Below are 21,011 nucleotides of genomic sequence, written 5' to 3'. Positions count from 1 at the left end.
TAAAAAAATGTAAATAACACTAAACACCCCATGTGGAATAAGAGCATCCAAATTATTAGCGAGATAGCTACTAGAGCTGTTAATCGTTCAACAAAATGGGTTCGCAGCGAGTATGCACATTAAGTGGTAAGCTGACTAGGCATATTGCAATTACTGAACAGGTCAGCAGAATACAAGCATCTGCAGTCAGTTTGCAAGAGGAAAAGATGCCTTTGGCAATCTGCCTACTCCCTCAATTTAAAGGCACAGTGCATCCACAGCAGTTTCCACTGGACAAACTCACGTATAAACCAGAAATATTGCTTTCAGGAGTTGGACAGAAAAAGTGACTCATCAGCCTGCACTCACAAAGAGGACCATGTGATAACCTTACTGCCAGAATGCTTTGCAGCAACGCCATGGCAAATCCAAAATGATCAGTAATGAATGGAGCTGCAGCTACACGGAGATCGAAAGGTCATAGTGATTCTACATGACTTCCTCTACAAAATGTTCAACTCCTATTTGTCCCCATTCCCAGCCCAAGCTCAAGTCTCAATATACAGCAGATATTACCATGCAGAGAGCACTGCTTCTGATTGCGATGAGGCTCATTCAGCCCACCTGAAACACACGCCTCTAGATTCTCTGTGAGCAAACACCCAGCACCAGCAACACATCTGCTTATTTTATTGCATCTCATTGTCAGTTGCCATGGTGAATCATTATTACATTGATTTCAAGAGATGCACAGTCATTCACCTAAACAGGGCTGCTTTGTGACAAATTCAAGTACATTTTTTGGAAAAAAGGGATTAACACTAACTGCAGCTAGCAGTGAGGGAGGAGAGGAGCCGGGGCAGCGAGGGAGGAGAGGAGGCAATGGGGCAGCGAGGGAGGCAATGGGGCAGCGAGGGAGGAGAGGAGGCAATGGGGCAGGGAGGGAGGAGAGGAGGCAATGGGGCAGGGAGGGAGGAGAGGAGCCGGGGCAGCGAGGGAGGAGAGGAGGCAATGGGGCAGCGAGGGAGGAGAGGAGCCGGGGCAGCGAGGGAGGCAGTGGGGCAGCGAGGGAGGAGAGGAGGCAATGGGGCAGCGAGGGAGGAGAGGAGGCAATGGGGCAGCGAGGGAGGAGAGGAGGCAATGGGGCAGCGAGGGAGGAGAGGAGGCAATGGGGCAGGGAGGGAGGAGAGGAGGCAATGGGGCAGCGAGGGAGGAGCCGGGGCAGTGAGGGAGGAGCCGGGGCAGTGAGGGAGGAGCCGGGGCAGTGAGGGAGGAGCCGGGGCAGTGAGGGAGGAGCCGGGGCAGTGAGGGAGGAGCCGGGTCAGCGAGGGAGGAGCCGGGGCAGTGAGGGAGGAGCCGGGGCAGTGAGGGAGGAGCCGGGGCAGTGAGGGAGGAGCCGGGTCAGCGAGGGAGGAGCCGGGGCAGTGAGGGAGGAGCCGGGGCAGTGAGGGAGGAGCCGGGGCAGTGAGGGAGGAGCCGGGGCAGTGAGGGAGGAGCCGGGGCAGTGAGGGAGGAGCCGGGGCAGTGAGGGAGGAGCCGGGGCAGTGAGGGAGGAGCCGGGGCAGCGAGGGAGGAGCCGGGGCAGCGAGGGAGGAGCCGGGGCAGTGAGGGAGGAGCCGGGGCAGTGAGGGAGGAGCCGGGGCAGTGAGGGAGGAGCCGGGGCAGTGAGGGAGGAGCCGGGGCAGTGAGGGAGGAGCCGGGGCAGTGAGGGAGGAGCCGGGTCAGCGAGGGAGGAGCCGGGGCAGTGAGGGAGGAGCCGGGGCAGTGAGGGAGGAGAGGAGGCAATGGGGCAGTGAGGGAGGAGCCGGGGCAGTGAGGGAGGAGCCGGGTCAGTGAGGGAGGAGCCGGGTCAGCGAGGGAGGCAGTGGGGCTGTGCTGTATCATAATGAAGAAATACAATTTAGCATCTGAGCTAATGAAAACCTGCTTGCAGGACTATGGAGAGAGGAGAGTGGAACTAATTGGACAGTTCTTTCACAGTCCACATAGGCACAATGGGCCAATTATCCCCTCTGTTGGTCTATCATTCCATGATCCTATGGCTACACTGATATGGTGCTCTGCTATAACGTTCACTTCGCCTTAGGCAGTCTCCCAGAAGTCAGGATGACTTGCTTCCACTCCAGGTCAATGGTTTCAGAGATAGCAGATGAATCTAATGCCTGATCTGCAGTCTCTGCCATGGTGGAGCAGGTAGTGTTCAAAGGGTTGAGTAAATGTGTTGTTTGGAGGATTGTGCATTCTCTCGGATGCTTCAACTTTGCCTCTTGTGCTCCTTGCGAAGTCTCTCAATGTGCTCAGTGCCTCCCTGAATTAACCTTGTCTGTTTCAGTCAGTTACCAGCCTTGGTATCCTGTGAGCTTTCAGGGAATCTTCGATCTTTTCAGGGTGATTTAAAAAAAAATTGCTAAAATGTTTTTGCTATCCTCCTGCAAGGTTTCTGCTGCACGTCCAACACAGTGCAGCTGATGAAGTGATTACTGCCTCAGTGTGAGGCATTGGCTTGGGTGAGGACATTGCTATCGGACCATGTTTCTTACAATAAATTTACAGGAAAGTGAAGAATTGATAGAAAGCAGGCAAGGATTGGAGGCTTTCCTTCATATCCAAAGAAGGTCATAGGTTTGTCAACACAGCAGGATATTGAAAATCGGTTTCCTGTTTACAGATTAAGTTGTGAGGACACAGTAGTTTTGGGAGAGAGATCAAGAGGATAAGAAATTAATGGCTGTCAGATTAGTGACATAGTACCAGTCCAAAATGAGAAGAATGAAGGGGATGATGTGTCACATGTAGAGGGAGAATATTGTTCAAATTGGGTAGGTGAGAGATTAAACAATAAGAATGATAATATAATGAGTCCCTTGTCTGACTGAACAAGGGGACCTGCAGGACAAGGCACCTTGCAAAGTGAGACCTGGCTCTCATGGACCAGAAGTTTTACTTTTGCAATTTTGTTACTGTGACTAATTATATTTGTAAGAGGCTGCCAAAGTACATTCAACAAAAGAACACCAATGTTTATTACACACATAAGGAAAAGAACACTAACAATGTTACACTATAACTCATGGAGCTTTCTTCTTCCTAACTTCTAAGCAGTTTCAGAGCAAAATACCTTCAGCTTCCAGCCATTTACTGCTTCTCTATTGGTCTTCAAAGCCACTCAGTACTACGTTCCCCAGCCTGATGTTTTGGAGACTGCTAAACCAACAGCACCTTGATACTCTGATGAACCTGCCCACACACTGTCTGACCTTCTGGATGGTTCTGACTTTCTATGATACTGGATCCTACAGCTGGGCAACAGCAATTTTCTCTTCTAAACTTTTTTTCCCCCACTAACACACTAAACGGCTCATTTCACTCTCCACTGCAAGGCTGTAAACTCTCACTAATTCATTTCAGACATCACTCTCAGAACAAATCGAAAATGAAAATAAAATCATGTCTCCAGATCTTAACACATGTAATTTCGAAATACAAATCGAAATTAAAGCTAGACACAGTTTTGACCACTTCAAAACTCAAACTTCTACACAATAATACATGTTGAACTTGTATTACTGTATTGCGAGATTAGAATGGGAAATAAATACTGAGGAAGCACTTAAACTACAAAAAAAATTCGAGACACTAGGTTTGGACTAGTTCAAGGCAAATCTATAACAGTAACCAGGAATCGCTGCAGAAATGGTCAATATATGGGACGGTCAACCAGAAAATGCAGTGTGGCAAAAACCCAGGAATTATTCTACAACCAGTCCAGGTTTCAGATCCTTAATGAGGGAGTCGTGTCTGTGATGACAACATAAGTGAGCTAAAATGGAATGAATAGCATTATTGAAACAGGAGCCAATACAGGTTAAGCTAGCACAGGGTATGATGGGTGAACACGACTAAGTGAGGGTTTGACTTAGACTTAGACTTACAGTGTGGAAACAGGCCCTTCGGCCCAACAAGTCCACACCGACCCGCCGAAGCGCAACCCACCCATACCCCTACATTTACCCCTTACCTAACACTACGGGCAATTTAGCTTGGCCAATTCACCTGACCCGCACATCTTTGGACTGTGGGAGGAAACCGGAGCACCCGGAGGAAACCCACGCAGACACGGGGAGAACGTGCAAACTCCACACAGTCAGTCGCCTGAGTCGGGAATTGAACCCGGGTCTACAGGCGCTGTGAGGCAGCAGTGCTAACCACTGTGCCACCGTGCCGCCCCAAATGAGTTTGGATGAACTCATTTTAGGGATTCCAAATGATTAACGGAGACAGTGTCAGAGCAAGTGAGGAGAGCTGAGTGTAACTTACACTGACACCAAGGCACCATTGAGCCAAGTGTGGCATCAAAGATAAAAGGTGGATTAAATGGGAATTGAGTGAAATCTCTTCACTGGTTGGAGTCATAGAGGTTTACAGCACAGAAAAAGGCCCTTCAGCCCATCGAGTCTACACTCATCAAAACCAACCATCAAATTATTGCAATCCCATTTTCCAGTACTTGGCTCATTGCCTTGTGGTCCTTGACATCGCAAGTGCAGGTTTAAATACTTAAAGGTTATGAGAATTTCTGCCTCGACCACCCTTACAGATGATGAGTTCCAGTTATAGAGTCATAGAGATGTACAGCACGGAAACAGACCCTTCGGTCCAACCCGTCCGTGCCGATCAGATATCCCAACCCAATCTAGTCCCATCTGCCAGCACCTGGCCCCTATCCCTCCAAGCCCTTCCTATTCATGTACCCAAGCAAATGCCTCTTAAATGTTGCAATTGTACCAGCCTCCACCACATCCTCTGGCACCTCATTCCATACACGTACCACCCTCTGCGTGAAAAAGTTGCCCCTTAGGTCTCTTTTATATCTTTCCCCTCTCACCCTAACCTATGTCCTCTAGTTCTGGACTCCCCAGGGAAAAGATTTTGTCTATTTATCCTATCCATGCCCCTCATGATTTTGTAAACCCTATAAGGTCACCTCTCAGCCTCTGACGCTCCAGGGAAAACAGCCCCAGCCTGTTCAGCCTCTCCCTGTAGCTCAGAGGGTAATAACCCTTTGGATTCTCCTTAATTCTATTTGCCAAAGCTATCTCAAGTCCCATTTTTGCCCTCCCGATTTCCCTCTTAAGTATACTCTTCTAAGGATTCACTCGATCTATCCTGTCTATATCTGACATATGCTTCCTTCTTTTTCTTAACCAAACCCTCAATTTCTTTAGTCATCCAGCATTCCCTATATCTACCAGCCTTTCCTTTCACCCGAACAGGAATATACTTTCTCTGGATTCTCATTATCTCATTTCTGAAGGCTTCCCATTTTCCAGCCGTCCCTTTACCTGCGAACATCTGCCTCCAATCAGCTTTCGAAAGTTCTTGCCTAATACCACCAAAATTGGCCTTTCTCCAATTTAGAACTTCAACGTTTAGATTGTTCTGCACCATTCATAGCTAGTCAGATACTGAAGCATTCTGTGTCCAGCTGCAGAAAGGCCTGGATAACATTTTAACATGAGATGAAAATCTGGAACGTACTACCTGTGGGAGAATAATTGAGGAAGGAAACCTTACAACCTTTAAAAAGGTATGTGGAAGAGATGGAAAGTTAAAGTGGGGGGGGGAATACATGTGGCAAGTACTTTACACAGAGGGTGGTGGGTGCCTAGAACACGTTGCCAGTAGAGATAGTTGAGGCAGGCAGAATAGATTCACTTAATATGCGTCTGGACTGATGCATGAGTAGGTGGGGAGCAGGAGGATACAGATGCTTAGGAACTGGGCGACAGGTATAGACAGTGGATATGAATCGGCTCCAGCTTGGAGGGCTGAAGGGCCTGTCCTTGGGCTTTAAATGTTCCTTGTTCTTTGTATAACATGGCCATTTCCAACAAGAGAGAATATAACTATCACCCCTTGATATCCAATGGCATTACCATCACTGAATCCCCTGCTATCAACACCCTGGGGAGTTACCATTGACCAAAAACTGAACAGGACTTACCATATTAATATTATGGCTACAACAGTAAGTCAGAACCTTGGAATAGTGCAGCAAGGAAGTAATTCAGCTCCTGACTCCCTGAAGCTTGTGTGATGAAGCTGCTCCTTTAACAAGGTTAGATTGTGCTTGGTTTTTTTCCTTCAGGAAGTTGTAAAAACACAGGTTCCAAAAAGTCTGAGTTTGCTTATAACTGACAGATACTGCCTCAGGCAGAAGCCTTTCAAGTTTAAAAATACTTGTATAATGAAAGGGACATAGCCAGTTCTCCCAGCTCTGGTTTGGTTTCTTTTAGCAGTAGTTGTGTGGAAACGTTGCTGGAACTCAGAAGCAAGCTCTGGCTGGTTCTCTCTTTCTCTCTCTCTAACTCCTAGCTTGTAAGAAGTTGTGTTTGATTTTATTTTTTGTGCCAAGGGGTGTTTATGGGGATTCTCGCAAGTATTTTGGAACAGTATCATTAAGTGGGATGATCCATTGGATTTTCGGATAAGTTATTCGGTATTCTATTTTCTGTTGTTCGTGTTTCATTTGGTAATTTTGTAAATAAATTCTGTTTTGTTTAAACTAAGTGGTTTGACCAGCTGATATTCTCCTTAAAATCTGATTGAAGATTTGTAGCTCGGGTATCCGTTGTTGTGGTTCTGCTCGCCGAGCTGGAAGTTTTTGCTGCAAACGTTTCGTTCTCTGGCTAGGGAACATCATCAGTGCTGTTGGAGCCTCGTGTGAAGCGCTGCTTTGATGTTTCTTCCGGTATTTATATTGGTTTGTTCTTGCCGCTTCCGGGTGTCAGTTTCAGCTGCAGTGATTTGTATGTGGGGTCCAGGTCGATGTGTCTGTTGATGGATGTTCTTGCCGTTTCCGGGTGTTAGTTTCAGCTGTAGTGGTTTGTATATGGTGTCCATCAACAGACACATCGACCTGGACCCCACATACAAATCACTGCAGCTGAAACTGACACCCGGAAGCGGCAAGAACAAACCAATATAAATACCGGAAGAAACATCAAAGCAGCGCTTCACACGAGGCTCCAACAGCACTGATGATGTTCCCTAGCCAGAGAACGAAACGTTTGCAGCAAAAACTTCCAGCTCGGTGATGTTCTCCTGGAATACACACTTTACACATGCTTAAAACATCTAGCAAAGTTAGGGTCTGGGCCACCTTCTTGAAATGTTTTGAGGGGGTCTGGCCTGGTCCATAACACTTGTCCACCATCTACAAGTCAGGATGTGATAGAGTACTCCCCACTTATCCAGATGAATGCAACTCCAACTATGTTCAAAAACTCAACTGTATACAGGACAAAAACAGGTGGCACCTTATCAACCACCTTCAACATAGAGTCATACAGCACAAAAACAGACCCTTCAGTCCAAATAGTCTATGCTGACCAAACTAAACGAGACCTACTTGCCTGCATTTGGCCAATATCCCTTTAAACCTTTCCTATTCATGTACCTGTTCCAATGTCTTTTAAATGCTGAATTGTACCGGTCTCTACCACTTCCTCTAGCAGTTTATTCCACACATGCACCACCCCCTATGTGAAAAGGGTGCCCCTCAGGTCCCTTTTATATCTATCCTCTCTCGTCTTAAAAATATGCCCTCCAGTTTTGATATCCCCTACTCTGGGGAAAAGACTTTTGTTATTCATCTTATCTATGCCCCTTATGGTTTTATAAACCTCTCTGTCAGAGTGTCAGTGTTGAGAGTGTGGGGCACTGTTGGAGGGTCAGTGTTGACCAAGCACTGCTCTGTCAGAGGGTCTCTCTGTGCCTCTCCCCGTCACAGCAGTATGTACCATTTACCAGATGCACTGAAGTAACTAACAAGGTTCCTTTGACAAACTTTCCCAATCCCTACCCCCTATTAACTAGTAGGACAAGGGGCACACGGATTCACCACCTTCAAATTCCCTCCCAAGCCACACACCATCTGACTTATAACTACACGGTGGTGCCTTCACGCTTGTCGAACAAAACTCCTTCACAACACCTGGAGTACCTCTTCCCCAAGGACTGCAGTGGTGCAAGAGGGGACCCACCCAACTTTTCAGGGCAAATAGGAATAGGCAACACGCACATTTGAAAAAGAAAAAATTGTTCCAAGATTGAAACCAGCTCAGCGTAGCGCCAGTGCAGTCACAGCAGAACGTCCCATACCAGGGCAGTGCAAAGAGACAACTTACCGGCTTACTCAGACTTTGACGGATTGAAGTTCTGACCTTGAAGCAGGCAAATTGTCTTTGCATCCAGGAGCCTGTCATCCATTTACACTGTCGAAGCAGAATGGTTGGAACAGAGGATGCATTTGTTTGTATCAAGGAGAGAATAATATTCCCAAAAAAACACAACTTAATTCCCAATTCTTCTGAAGCAGCTGTTCCTTCACACAAAAGGATCAAACTTCACATCAGAATCAGCCCCAAGAGCGACTGCACCAGACAGAGAGATTCAGTTATCCTCAGCACATGTCCAACCCCTCCCCCAACTCCACATCCTCAAGCTTCACACCCCCCAACCCCACCCCCAACTCCCCCTGACCCTCAAACACCCCTCCCCCAACTCCCCACTCCCTCCCCATTTCCCTTACCTCTTACCCTCACACTCCCTCTCCCAGCTCCACACCCTCTACCCTCACACACTCCCATCCTCTCCCCAACTCCCCACCCACAACTACCTACCACCCTGTCCCCCGCACACTCGCCAGCCCTGACCCTAACACACTCCCCAACCCCAACCCCTACCCCAACTCCCCACCCCCAATTCTCACACACTCCCCACCCTCACACACTCTCCAACCCCTCCCCAAAATCCCCAAATACCCCCCCCCCACTTCCAAATCTGCACTCACATCCACTCCCACTGTGCCTGGGGGGCCCACTCGCCTGTGCGTGGGGGGGGGGGCACTCTCTCTAACCCGGTGGGGGGGGGCGTGCAGCATTGGGGATCTCTCTGACCCTGAGGGGAGTGGGAGGTTTGTGTCTAAAGGCAGTGGGATCATTCCTCTGGCCTTTGTAGAGGTGGGGGCACACTCTCTGTCCCAGGGGGGTCAGGGCTCTCTCTGTATTCCTAGAGGTGGGGGAATCTCTCACTTGGTCCCCAGGGGGGATGGGGGCTCTCTCTGTCCCCGGGCGGATGAAGGTTCTCTCTGCCTCTGGGGGGAGGAATTCGCTCTGTCCCCAGCGGGGTGGCTCTTTCTCTGTCGCCTGGGGGCTCTCTCTTTGTACCCGGGGTGGGGGTTCTCTCTGTTCCTGGGGGGGGGTTGGGGGCTGTCCCTGTCCCCGGGGGGTGGGGGTTTCTCTCTGTCCCCGGGGGTTGGGGGTTCTCTCTGTCCCCGGGGGGTGGGGGGGCTCTATCTGTCCTCGGGGGGTGGGGGTTCTCTCTATCCCGGGGGGGTGGGGGTTTCTCTCTGTCCCCGGGGGTTGGGGGTTCTCTCTGTCCCCGGGGGGTGGGGGCTCTATCTGTCCTCGGGGGGTGGGGGTTCTCTCTATCCCGGGGGGGTGGGGGTTTCTCTCTGTCCCCGGGGGGTGGGGGCTCTATCTGTCCTCGGGGGGGTGGGGGTTTCTCTCTGTCCCGGGGGGGTGGGGGTTTCTCTCTGTCCCCGGGGGGTGGGGGCTCTATCTGTCCTCGGGGGGGTGGGGGTTTCTCTCTGTCCCCGGGGGTTGGGGTTTCTCTCTGTCCCCGGGGGGTGGGGGCTCTATCTGTCCTCGGGGGGTGGGGGTTCTCTCTATCCCGGGGGGGTGGGGGTTTCTCTCTGTCCCCGGGGGGTGGGGGCTCTATCTGTCCTCGGGGGGGTGGGGGTTTCTCTCTGTCCCCGGGGGTTGGGGTTTCTCTCTGTCCCCGGGGGGTGGGGGCTCTATCTGTCCTCGGGGGGTGCGGGTTCTCTCTGTCCCGGGGGGGTGGGGGCTCTCTCTGTCCCCGGGGGGGGGGGGGTTTCTCTCTGTCCCCGGGGGGTGCGGGTTCTCTCTGTCCCGGGGGGGTGGGGGCTCTCTCTGTCCCCGGGGGGTGGGGGTTTCTCTCTGTCCCGGGGGTGTGGGTGGGGGTTCTGTCTGTCCCCGGGGGGTGGGGGCTCTCTCTGTCCCCGGGGGGGTGGGGTTTCTCTCTGTCCCCGGGGCCGGTGCCTTGCTCCTGGGGCGCGGCAGCTGCTGCAATGCGGCGGATCCCGGATCCCGGCCTCGGGAACCTCTCCCGCTCAGAGCGAGGCCGCACCAGGCCCCCCCCGGTATTTACCCCGGGTTTTCCCGGGTATTTACCCGGTATTATCCCGGGTATTTACCCGGTATTATCCCGGTTTTCCCCCGGGTATTTACCCGCTCGCGCACTTGCCGCTTGTTTTGATTCCGCTCCCGCTAAACCGGTTCCATGGTAACGGCCTCACGCCATGACGCCCCGCCCCCTTGACGCCACCGCGCCCCCGATCCTCAAGCCCCGCCCCTGATCCTCCAGCTCCGCCCCCTGATCCTCCAGCCCCCGCCCCGATCCTCAAGCCCCGCCCCCTGATCCTCCAGCTCCGCCCCTTAGTCTTCCATCACGCCCCTAACCATGTTGCCCCACCAGCCCCACCCTTTGGTCATTCAGCCCCGCCCTACAACCCAAATTCACACTGCCTGGACCTCCAGCTCCACCCCTGGTCCGCCAGCTCCTCCCGGACTCCTGCACCGCCCCATGATCGTCCATCCCCGCCCCCGGTCCTCCATCCCCGCCCCCCATTCCTCAAGACCCACCCCTTTGTCCTCTTACTCCGCCATTTCCACCTCCAGCCCTGCCCCAGGTCATCCAACCCCGCCTCCTGCTCCTCCAGTTCCACCCGTTCTCCTCCAGCCCCGCCCCTTGGTCTTCCGGCCCCGCCTCCTTATCCGCCATCCACACCCAGTCATCCAGCCCCCGCCCCTTGGCCCTCCAGCCCCGCCCCTTGGCCCATGCAGCCCCGCCCATTGGCCCATGCAGCCCCGCCCTTTGGCCATCCAGCCCCGCCCCTCGGCCATCCAGCCCCGCCCCTTGGCCACCCAGCCCCGCCCATTGGCCCACCCAGCCCCGCCCATTGGCCCATCTAGCCCCGCCCACTGGCCCATCCAGCCCCCGCCCATTGGCCCATGCAGCCCCGCTCTTTGGCCATCCAGCCCCCGCCCCTTGGCCATCCAGCCCCGCCCATTGGCCCATCTAGCCCCGCCCATTGGCCCATCCAGCCCCCGCCCATTGGCCCACCCAGCCCCGCCCATTGGCCCATCTAGCCCCGCCCATTGGCCCATCCAGCCCCCGCCCATTGGCCCATGCAGCCCCGCCCTTTGGCCATCCAGCCCCGCCCCTTGGCCATCCAGCCCCGCCCATTGGCCCATCTAGCCCCGCCCATTGGCCCATCCAGCCCCCGCCCATTGGCCCATCCAGCCCCCGCCCATTGGCCCATCCAGCCCCGCCCATTGGCCATACAGCCCCGCCCATTGGCCCTGCAGCCCCGCCCCTTGGCCCTCCAGCCCCGCCCCCTGGTATTTGACTCTTTTTTGGTTTATTATTCAGTCTTATATGAGCAATGGGAGTGGAACTGTATTTTAAAAAGTGCCTAAAACATTTCCAAACCATTGCTTGCTGTAATGTCCTTTGGGGTGACAGGATTTTCACAAACTGTTTGGAGGGGCCAGTGAAATGCTGATGGATTTCTCTGTAATGGATCTGAAAGGCAGTGAGTGAGGGTCCCTGGCAGGTCACTGTGGGTTAGAGAGGGAGCCAAACAGGGAGGGCATGGATCCACATCGGTACCAAGGACATTGGGTAGGATTAGAAAGAAATTAAGAATTTGAACAGTTCAGAGTTGAGTTAAAAAGTAGAACCTCCCAGATGGTAATCTCTGGATTACTGCCTGAGGCACTGCCAAACTGGTTTAGAGGAAATAAAGTCGGGAGGTTGGACATCACCTAAGGACTGGTTTGGGAAGAATAGGCTTCAGTGCATAGGGTACTTGCAGTACAGGGTCAGGAGGGTGCTGTCCCATTGGAATCAGTGAAGTGAATGGAATAATTTGGGCTTTCCATGGGGTTTTAACCTAATGGTGTGGAAGAGGAGCATTGGCAGAGGGAATGTAGGCTTGGAAAACAAGAAGACATGGTCGCATTAACAATAGCTGTTTGAATAACAGTGTGCAGTGTGGGACAAGAATTGACAGAGTATATAAACAAAAAATGTAGCAAAGAGGCTAATGGGGAAAATGGTAAAAAGGCAACATTAAAGGCTCTTCATGTCTGTCATTTACAGAACAATCAGAGGAGGTGATGTATTTGATCCCACCATAATAGATGGTGAAATTTAAATTCAATAAAATCCATAATAAAAACCAGCCTAATGGTGATCATATAACCACTGCCAATTTCTGTAAATCCCATCTGGATCACTGATTAGATTAGATTACTTACAGTGTGGAAACAGGCCCTTGACCCAACAAGTCCACACCGACCCACCGAAACGCAACCCACCCAGACCCAATCTCCTACATTTACCCCTTCACCTAACACTACAGGCAATTTAGCATGGCCAATTCACCTAACCTGCACATTTTTGGACTGTGGGAGGGAAACCGGAGCACCCGGAGGAAACCCACGCAGACACAGGGAGAATGTGCAAATGCCACACAGTCAGTCGCCGGGTCTCTGGCGCTGTGAGGCAGCAGTGCTAACCACTGTGCCACCATGCCATCCATAGTCCTTAAGGAAAGATATCCTTTAGGGAAACAAATCTGCCATATTTGCTTGGTCTAGCCTACACATGACTCCAGACCCCAGTGGTATGATTGACTCCTCACTGCCTCTGCACAATTAAAGATGAACAATAAAGGCTGGCCCAGCCATTGGCACCTGTGAACTAACTAAAAAAGTGAGATAATGATAGTCAGATGAATGAGTATGATTTGTTATGGAAATATGGCTACAAGAGGGTCAAAGCTAGGACTCCAATATTCAAGGGGATGGTAGATGGGGTCTACCTCAATGTGTTCATTGATAGCTGGAATGCCATGCTTCTAGGAATTCTCATGAGTGTCTCTGTTTGGCTTGTCCTAGGGTGGATGTGTTGTCCCGGTCAAAGTGGTGTCCTTCCTTATCTGCATGTAAGGATACAAGTGAGAGAGGGTCATATTGTTTTATGGCTAGTTGATCTTCATGTATCCTGGTGGCTAGTTTTCTGCCTGTTTGTCCAATGTAGTGTTTGTTACAATTCTTGCACGGTATTATGTAAATGACATTAGTTTTGCTTGCTGTCTGTATAGGGTCTTTCAAGTTCATTAGCTGCTGTTTTAGTGTATTGATGGGTTTGAGAAAAAGAACAGGAAATTACATCACCACAGGAAATGACATCACAAGCCCAAAGAAACTCAAACATGTAAATAGAAAGCAGGAATCATCAACAGTGTTTCGCCCGGAGACCCACTGAAGATGTTACCTAGTATGGTGATGAAATGTCTGGAAATGAACCTTCCAGCTCATCGGGCAAACCTACATCCTGTGCTAAATATAATTACATAGGGATGAGGCAAGTGTTAGCTTGAGTGAATTAGAAAAGGAGCTAAGCAGGAAAGACTATTGAGGGATGATGTCAGACATTTTTTAAGCATATTTTATGATTCACAGCAAAGATATATCCCAGTGAGGAAGAAGGATATTAGAAAGGGAATAAATCGATCATGGTTAATTAAGGAAGTTAGGGATGTATCAAATTTTTTAAAAGTTCAATGTTTCAAAGATTAGTGGTAAAACAGAGGAATGGGAAAGTTTTAAAAACCAACAAAAGATGACCAAAACAAAAAAAGAGGGAGGAAATAAACTATGAAGACATAAGTAGCAAGTAATATCAAGACAGACAGCAAGAGCTTCTATAATATATAAAAATAAAAAGAGAAGCCAAAGTGAACATAGGCCTCTTGGAGAATGAGGCTCGGGCAATAATAATGAGGAACCAGGAAATAGCAAAGGAGTTAAATAAATACTCTGCATTAGTCTTCACGTAGAGACACTAATAACATTCCAAAATTATTAAATGATTAAGGGGCCAAAGCAGGAGTAGAGAGAAGGAAATAAATACAGGAACTATCACTAGAGAGGAAGTATTAGGAAAATTGATAGTTGATACAGACTGAGAAGTTCCTAAACCTAATGGGATGCATTGTAGGATTTTAAAGGGAGTGGCTACAGAGAGATAGTGGGTATACTGGTCATATGCTGCCAAGAGTCCCTGTCCTTTAGAAAGGTCCCAGAGGATGGGAAAATCATCAGCGTAACACTTTTATTTGATAAGGTAAGGAGGCAAAAAAACAACAGGTAGCAATAGGCCAATTGGCTAATGTCTGTTATTGGGGAAATGTCAGAGTCAAATATAAAGGATGCAATATCAGGACATTTTGAGATATATCACCTGATCAAGCAGAATCAACAGGGCTCCATGAAGGGGAAACCATGGCTGACAACTTTACCAGAACTCTTCTGTCATTTGGTCTTAGAGTCTTAAAATGATTTTTGTTAGTAGAAATTATGAATGATTTTGTATATAAAATCTGCTCTGATGACCACTACAATGTGGAAGATGTGGGCACATCTTTTAGAATGAGATTTGCAGATGCCACTTTTGCCTTGTCATCTGAATGGCATTCCCACTTTACAAACAAACAACCTGTTTATTAAGCTTCATGTCAATGTGTTCTTTTGAAATCTTGCAAATCTTCCCGCCTCAGGTGACTGACTGTGTGGAGTTTGCACGTTCTCCCCGTGTCTGCGTGGGTTTCCCCCTGGTGCTCCGGTTTCCTCCCACAGTCCAAAGATGTGCGGGTCAGGTGAATTGGCCATGCTAAATTGCCCATAGTGTTGGTTAAGGGGTAAACGTTGGGGTATGGGTCGGTTACGATTCGGTGGGTCGGTGTGGACTTGTTGGGCCGAAGGGCCTGTTTCCATACTGTAAGTAATCTAATCTAATCTAAATGACAGATGAAGGGTTGAGCTCAGGCTCTGTGTTCAATCCCTAGATTTCATTGTTGAGATTCTATCTAATTTACTTATGAAAGGTGTCAATTTTCTGTTGGAAAATGCTCTAACTAGGAAGAAGGCATTGCCATTGCCAGTGGGTTCAGAAAAGTCAATAATGCTTGTTAAACTGAAAATAAACAAAAAAAATTGCAAGTTATATAAGAATCCTTGGATTTCTGTAATTTACTGAAAATTGGTGTTCCAGTTAAAGATGTGGAGAGTTAGCTTGTAAACTGCTAATATTTAACAGGGAATGGAGAACCGCCAGTTAATAGTTAGTGGAAATAAGGTGAAACTTCATTAGACATGCAGCGGAAACATGAATATGATGTGACCCAGCAGATGGCAGCAGTACTCAAAGTTAAAAAGGAATTAAAAGGATACACTACTTTAAAACCTTGATGTGGAGGTATCGGTATTGGACTGGGGTAGACAAAGTTAAAAATCACACAACACCAGGCTATAGTCCAACAGGCTAGAAGACAGAGGGTGGTGGTGGAGGGTTATTTTTCAGACTGGAGGCCTGTGACCAGTGGAGTGCCACAAGGATCGGTGCTGGGTCCACTACTTTTCATCATTTATATAAATGATTTGGATGTCAGCATAAGAGGTACAGTTAGTAAGTTTGCAGATGACACCAAAATTGGAGGTGTAGTGGACAGTGAAGAAGGTTATCTCAGATTACAACAGGATCTGGACCAGATGGGCCAATGGGATGAGAAGTGGCAGATGGAGTTTAATTCAGATAAATGTGAGGTGCTGCATTTTGGGAAAGCAAATCTTATCAGGACTTATACACTTAATGGTAAGGTCCTATGGAGTGTCTCTGAACAAAGAGACCTTGGAGTGCAGGTTCATAGCTCCTTGAATGTGGAGTCGCAGGTAGATAGGATAGAGAAGAAGGTTTTTGGTATGCTTTCCTTTATTGGTCAGAGTATTGAATACAGGAGTTGGTGGGTCATGTTGCGGCTGTACTGGACATTGGTTAGGCCACTGTTGGAATATTGTATGTAATTCTGGTCTCCTTCCTATCGGAAAGATGTTGTGAAACTTGAAAGGGTTCAGAAAAGATTTACAAGGATGTTGCCAGGGTTGGAGGATTTGAGCTATAGGGAGAGGCTGAACAGGCTGGGGCTGTTTTCCCTGGAGCGTCGGAGGCTGAGGGGTGACCTTATAGAGGTTTATAAAATCATGGGGGGCATGGATAGGATAAATAGACAAAGTCTTTTCCCTGGGGTCGGGAAGTCTGGAACTAGGGGACATAGGTTTAGAGTGAGAGGGGAAAGATGTAAAAGAGACCTAAAAGACAACTTTTTTACACAGAGGGTGGTACGTGTATGGAATGAGCTGCAAGAGGATGTGGTGGAGGCTGGTACAATTGCAATATTTAAGAGGCATTTGATGGGTATATGAATAGGAAGGGCTTGGAGAGACATGGGCCGGGTGCTGGCAGGTGAGACTAGATTGGGTTGGGATATCTGGTCAGCATGGACGGGTTGGACCGAAGGGTCTGTTTCCAGGCTAACTGCTGTATAGTTTCCTGGCTTGTCCTTACCGCCCTTCTTAAACAGTGGCACTACGTTAGCCAACCTCCAGTCTTCAGGCACCTCACCTGTGACTATCAATGATACAAAATCTCAGCAAGAGGCACAACAATCACTTCTCTAGCTTCCTACAGAGTTCTAGGGTACACCTGAGCAGGTCCTGGGGATTTATCCATGTTTATGCGTTTCAAGACATCCAGCACTTCCTCCTCTGTAATATGGACATTTTTTAAGATGTCACCATCTATTTCCCTACATTCTATGTCTTCCATATCCTTCTCCACAGTAAATACTGATGCAAAATGCTCTTTTAGTATCTTCCCCATTTTCTGCGGCTCCACACAAAGGCCGCTTTGCTGATCTTTGAGGGACCCTATTCTCTCCCTAGTTACTCTTTTGTCCTTAATGTATTTGTAAAAACCCTTTGGATTCTCCTTAATTCTATTTGCCAAAGCTATCTCATGGCCCCTTTTTGCCCTCCTGATTTCCCTCTTTAGTATACTCCTACTGCCTTTATACTCTTCTAAGGATTCACTCAATCTATCCTGTCTGTACCTGACATATGCTTACTTCTTTTTCTTAACCAAACCTTCAATTTCTATAGTCATCCAGCATTCCCTATATCTACCAGCCTTTCCTTTCACCCGAACAGGAATATACTTTCTCTGGATTCTCATTATCTAATTTCTGAAGAATTATCTAAATTCTGATCCCAATAAAGTGATCATTTTCCAGCTGTCCCTTTACCTGCAAACATCTGCCCCCAATCAGCTTTCGAAAGTTCTTGCCTAATACCGTCAAAATTGGCATTTCTCCAATTTAGAACTTCAACTTTTAGATCTGGTCTATCCTTTTCCATCATGATTTTAAAACAAATATAATTTTGGTCGCTGGTCCCAAAGTGCTCCCCCACTGACACCTCAGTCACCTGCCCTGCCTTGTTTCCCAAGAGTAGATCAAGGTTTGCACCTTTTCTAGTAGGTACATTGACATATCGAATCAGAAAATTTTCTTGTACACACTTAACAAATTCCTCTCCATCTAAACCCTATGTTAAAATCCCCTACCATAACCATCCTATTATTCTTACAGATAATTGAGATCTTCCTACAAATTTGTTTCTCAATTACCTTCTGACTATTGAGGGGGTCTATAATACAATCCCAATAAAGTGATCATCCCTTTCTTATTTCTCAGTTCCACCCAAATAACTTCCTTGGATGTATTTCCAGGAATATCCTCCCTTAGCACAGCTGTAATGCTATCCCTTATCAAAAACGCTACTCCCCCTCCTCTCTTGCCTCCTTTTCTATCCTTCCTTTGTCATTTGTATCCTGGAACATTAAGCCATGTTTCTTAATTGCTATGATATCCCAGCCCTCACCACCAGACGCCTGGAGGAAGAACGCCTCATCTTCCGCCTTGGAACACTTCAACCCCAGGGCATCAATGTGGACTTCAGTTTCCTCATTTCTCCTTCCCCCACCTCACCCTAGTTCCAAACTTCCAGCTCAGCACTGTCCCAATGACTTGTCCGGACTTGTCCTACCTGCCTATCTTCTTTTCCACCTATCCACTCCACCCTCTCCTCCCTGACCTATCACCTTCATCCCCTCCCCCACTCACCCATTGTACTCTATGCTATTTTCTCCCCACTCCCACCCTCCTCTAGTTTATCTCTCCACGCTTCAGGCTCTCTGCCTTTATTCCTGATGAAGGGCTTTTGCCCGAAACGTCGATTTCGCTGCACTTTGGATGCTGCCTGAACTGCTGTGCTCTTCCAGCACCACTAATCCAGAATCTGGTTTCCAGCATCTGCAGTCATTGTTTTTACCCCGTTTTTATCTTTTATCCCAGTCTCATGTTCCTAACCATGCCCTGAGTTCATCTGCCTTCCCTGTTTGCCCCCTGGCATTGAAATAAATGCAGTTTAATTTATCAGTCCCACCTTGTCCCTGCCTGCCCTGACTGTTTGACTTGCCTTTGTTCTCAACTGTACCAGACTCAGATTGATCTCTTTCCCCACTATCTCCCTGGGTTCCCCATTCCCCCCCAACCCACCCCTTCCCCCCGCCCACCCCGGCCCTCGGCAGCATACTAGTTTAAATCCTCCCGAGCAGCACTGGCAAATCTCCCTGCCAGTATATTAGTCCCCTTCCAATGTAGGTGCAAACCGTCCTTTTTGTACAGGTCACTTCTACCCCAAAAGAGATTCAATGATCCAAAAATGTGAATCCTTCTCCCATACACCAGCTCCTCAGCCTTGCATTCATCTGCTCCTATTCCTGCCCTCACTAGCTCGTAGCACCAAGCTTGAGTCAATGAGCTGAGAAATGGCAGATGGAGTTTAAGTTGGATAAATGCGAGGTACTGCGTTTTGGTAAAACAAACAAGGACAGGACTTAGAGTCAAAATTAGAGCGGTGCTGGAAAAGCACAGCAGGTCAAGCAGCATCCGAGGAGGAAGAATTTCCCGATGAAGAGCTTTTGCCCAAAACGATGATTTTCCTGCTTCTCAGATGCTGCCTGACCTGCTGTTTATCCAGCACCACTCTAATCTTAACTCTAACCTCCAGCATCTGCAGTCCTCGCTTTCGCCAAGGATGGGACTTATACAATTAATGGTAGGGCCCTGGGTAGTGTTGTAGAACAGAGAGACCTAGGGGTTCAAGTACATAATTCCTTGAAATTTGCGTCACAAGTAGACAAGATGATGAAGGAGATTTTTAGCACACTTGTCTTCATTACTCGGACTTTTGAGAACAGGATTTGGGGTGTCATGTTGAGGTTGTACAGGATATTGATGAGGCCTCTTTTGGATCCAGTTCTGGTTGCCAGGTTATAGTAAAGATATTGTTAAATTGGAGAGGGTTCAGAAAAGATTAATCAGGAGGTTGCTGGAAATGGAGGATTTTAGTTATAAGGAGTGGCTGGATAGGATGGGACTTATTTTATTGGAGCATAGGAGCTTGAGGGGTGACCTTATAGAAGTTTATAAAATCATGAAGAGCATGGATAGGATAAATAGCAAGGGTCCTTTTCCCAGAGTGGAGGAATTCAAAACTAGGGTGAGAGGAGATAAAGTTAACAAGGATATGAAGGGCAACTTTTTTTACAGAGAGAGTTGTTATTGTGTAGAATAAACTGCCTGAGGAAGTGGTTGATGCAGGTACAGTTACAACAGACACATACGTAAATAGGAAAGGTTTAGAGGGATATGGGCCTAACATAGGCAAGTGGGCCTAGTTTAGTTTGGGAACATGAATGAGTTAGATCGAAGGGTCTATTTCTGTGCTGTATGACTCTGTGACTTTGTAACTGACTAGACAAGATAGACTTGAATAAGTTAACACTGTCAGGGAGGAGGTATTTGTGATTTTAGCAGGCGTGAAGGTAGGTGAACCTGTTACAATCTGAATTGACTTGTTCTTGTCATAATGAACACGCTTCTGAGCTTCCTATCCTTCTTTCTCTCTCTGGAATATAAAAGACAAGTCAGTAAACACCCCAGAATTTACCTCCCACATGGCTTGTTGTTCGGTTTGCTAAAGTCATGTGACTTCATGGGAATACTGTTTTTGAAACTCACTGTTCCAATGTCTTTCTGACCTTTAATCAACAAAAGACAGGTCAGATATTCACACGATAAACTAACATCTATTTTGCTCTATCTTAGAAACCAATTTCCCTTGTCACACTTTATAGCAATGGCTAGACTTAAAAAGTAAGGGGTTAAATGTAAAAGACTTTGGAACAGCCTGAGATTGTAAAGGTGCTATATAAATGCAGGTTTGTCTTCCTTTCCTTCACTCTGTATGGTTCCTCTCTCTGAAATGGTTGATTTTGTATGTGGGGGTAGGGGGCGTTGGGGATAGTTGAGGTTGGTTTATATCCCATGGCAATAACTGAATAAATCACAACATCTCAGTTATTAATGTTTTAATAAAGAATGAAGTTTATCAATGGCTTTCTCAAGAAGGAATCATCTTTTCTGAAAAGTGTAGTCATTCGGACTCACACCGAACCCTGCTCTCCATGTGGTTTCAGCTAATTGCTAGGGCTCACTTCTGGGAAAACATCACATGATTTAATATTGGAGGAGAACTAGTTTTTGTTTGAGCAGAGTTTTCTATGCTGCTTGAAATTGTTTGGTTTTCAGTTGTGAGCACTCGTGTTGTGAGGAATTTGTACAACATGGTTATCCTCTCAAAGAACATCTGGAAGACTTTGTGATACTGTGTTTCCTGATGAAGCTGTTTCTGCCAATCGGTGAAAGTAAGAATTACAGATGCTGGAGATTAGAGTTGAGAGTGTGGTGCTGGAAAAGCACAGCAGGTGGGGCAATATCTGAGGAGCAGGGACATTGACGTTTCGGGCAAAAGCCCTTCATCAGGAATGTTTCTGCCAATATCCCAGAGACAATTGCATGTGACTAGACAACCTGACTGTGATCTCCAGAATGGGGTTCAATGGAAGACCATGTGAAC

General features: G+C 48.1%; 1 protein-coding gene across 1 annotated transcript in view; it reads right to left on the bottom strand.

Annotated features, from left to right (window-relative positions):
• Window positions 1-10,372, bottom strand: part of ccdc92 (coiled-coil domain containing 92) — a 64,638-nt gene extending 54,266 nt beyond the window's left edge. Inside the window, exons 1-2 of the mRNA XM_060843895.1 lie at window positions 10,293-10,372; window positions 8,169-8,255 (exon numbers count right to left, since the gene is read on the bottom strand). The gene's annotated coding sequence lies outside the window, so the exon portion shown is untranslated. The remainder of the gene's footprint in view (window positions 1-8,168; window positions 8,256-10,292) is intronic.
• Between the last annotated feature and the right edge of the window lie 10,639 nt (window positions 10,373-21,011).

The sequence above is a fragment of the Hemiscyllium ocellatum genome, chromosome 24 (assembly GCF_020745735.1).
Source record: "Hemiscyllium ocellatum isolate sHemOce1 chromosome 24, sHemOce1.pat.X.cur, whole genome shotgun sequence".
Lineage (NCBI taxonomy): Eukaryota > Metazoa > Chordata > Chondrichthyes > Orectolobiformes > Hemiscylliidae > Hemiscyllium > Hemiscyllium ocellatum.
Note: the sequence above shows the minus strand (reverse complement) of the source record. Positions and strands in the feature narration are given on the sequence as shown.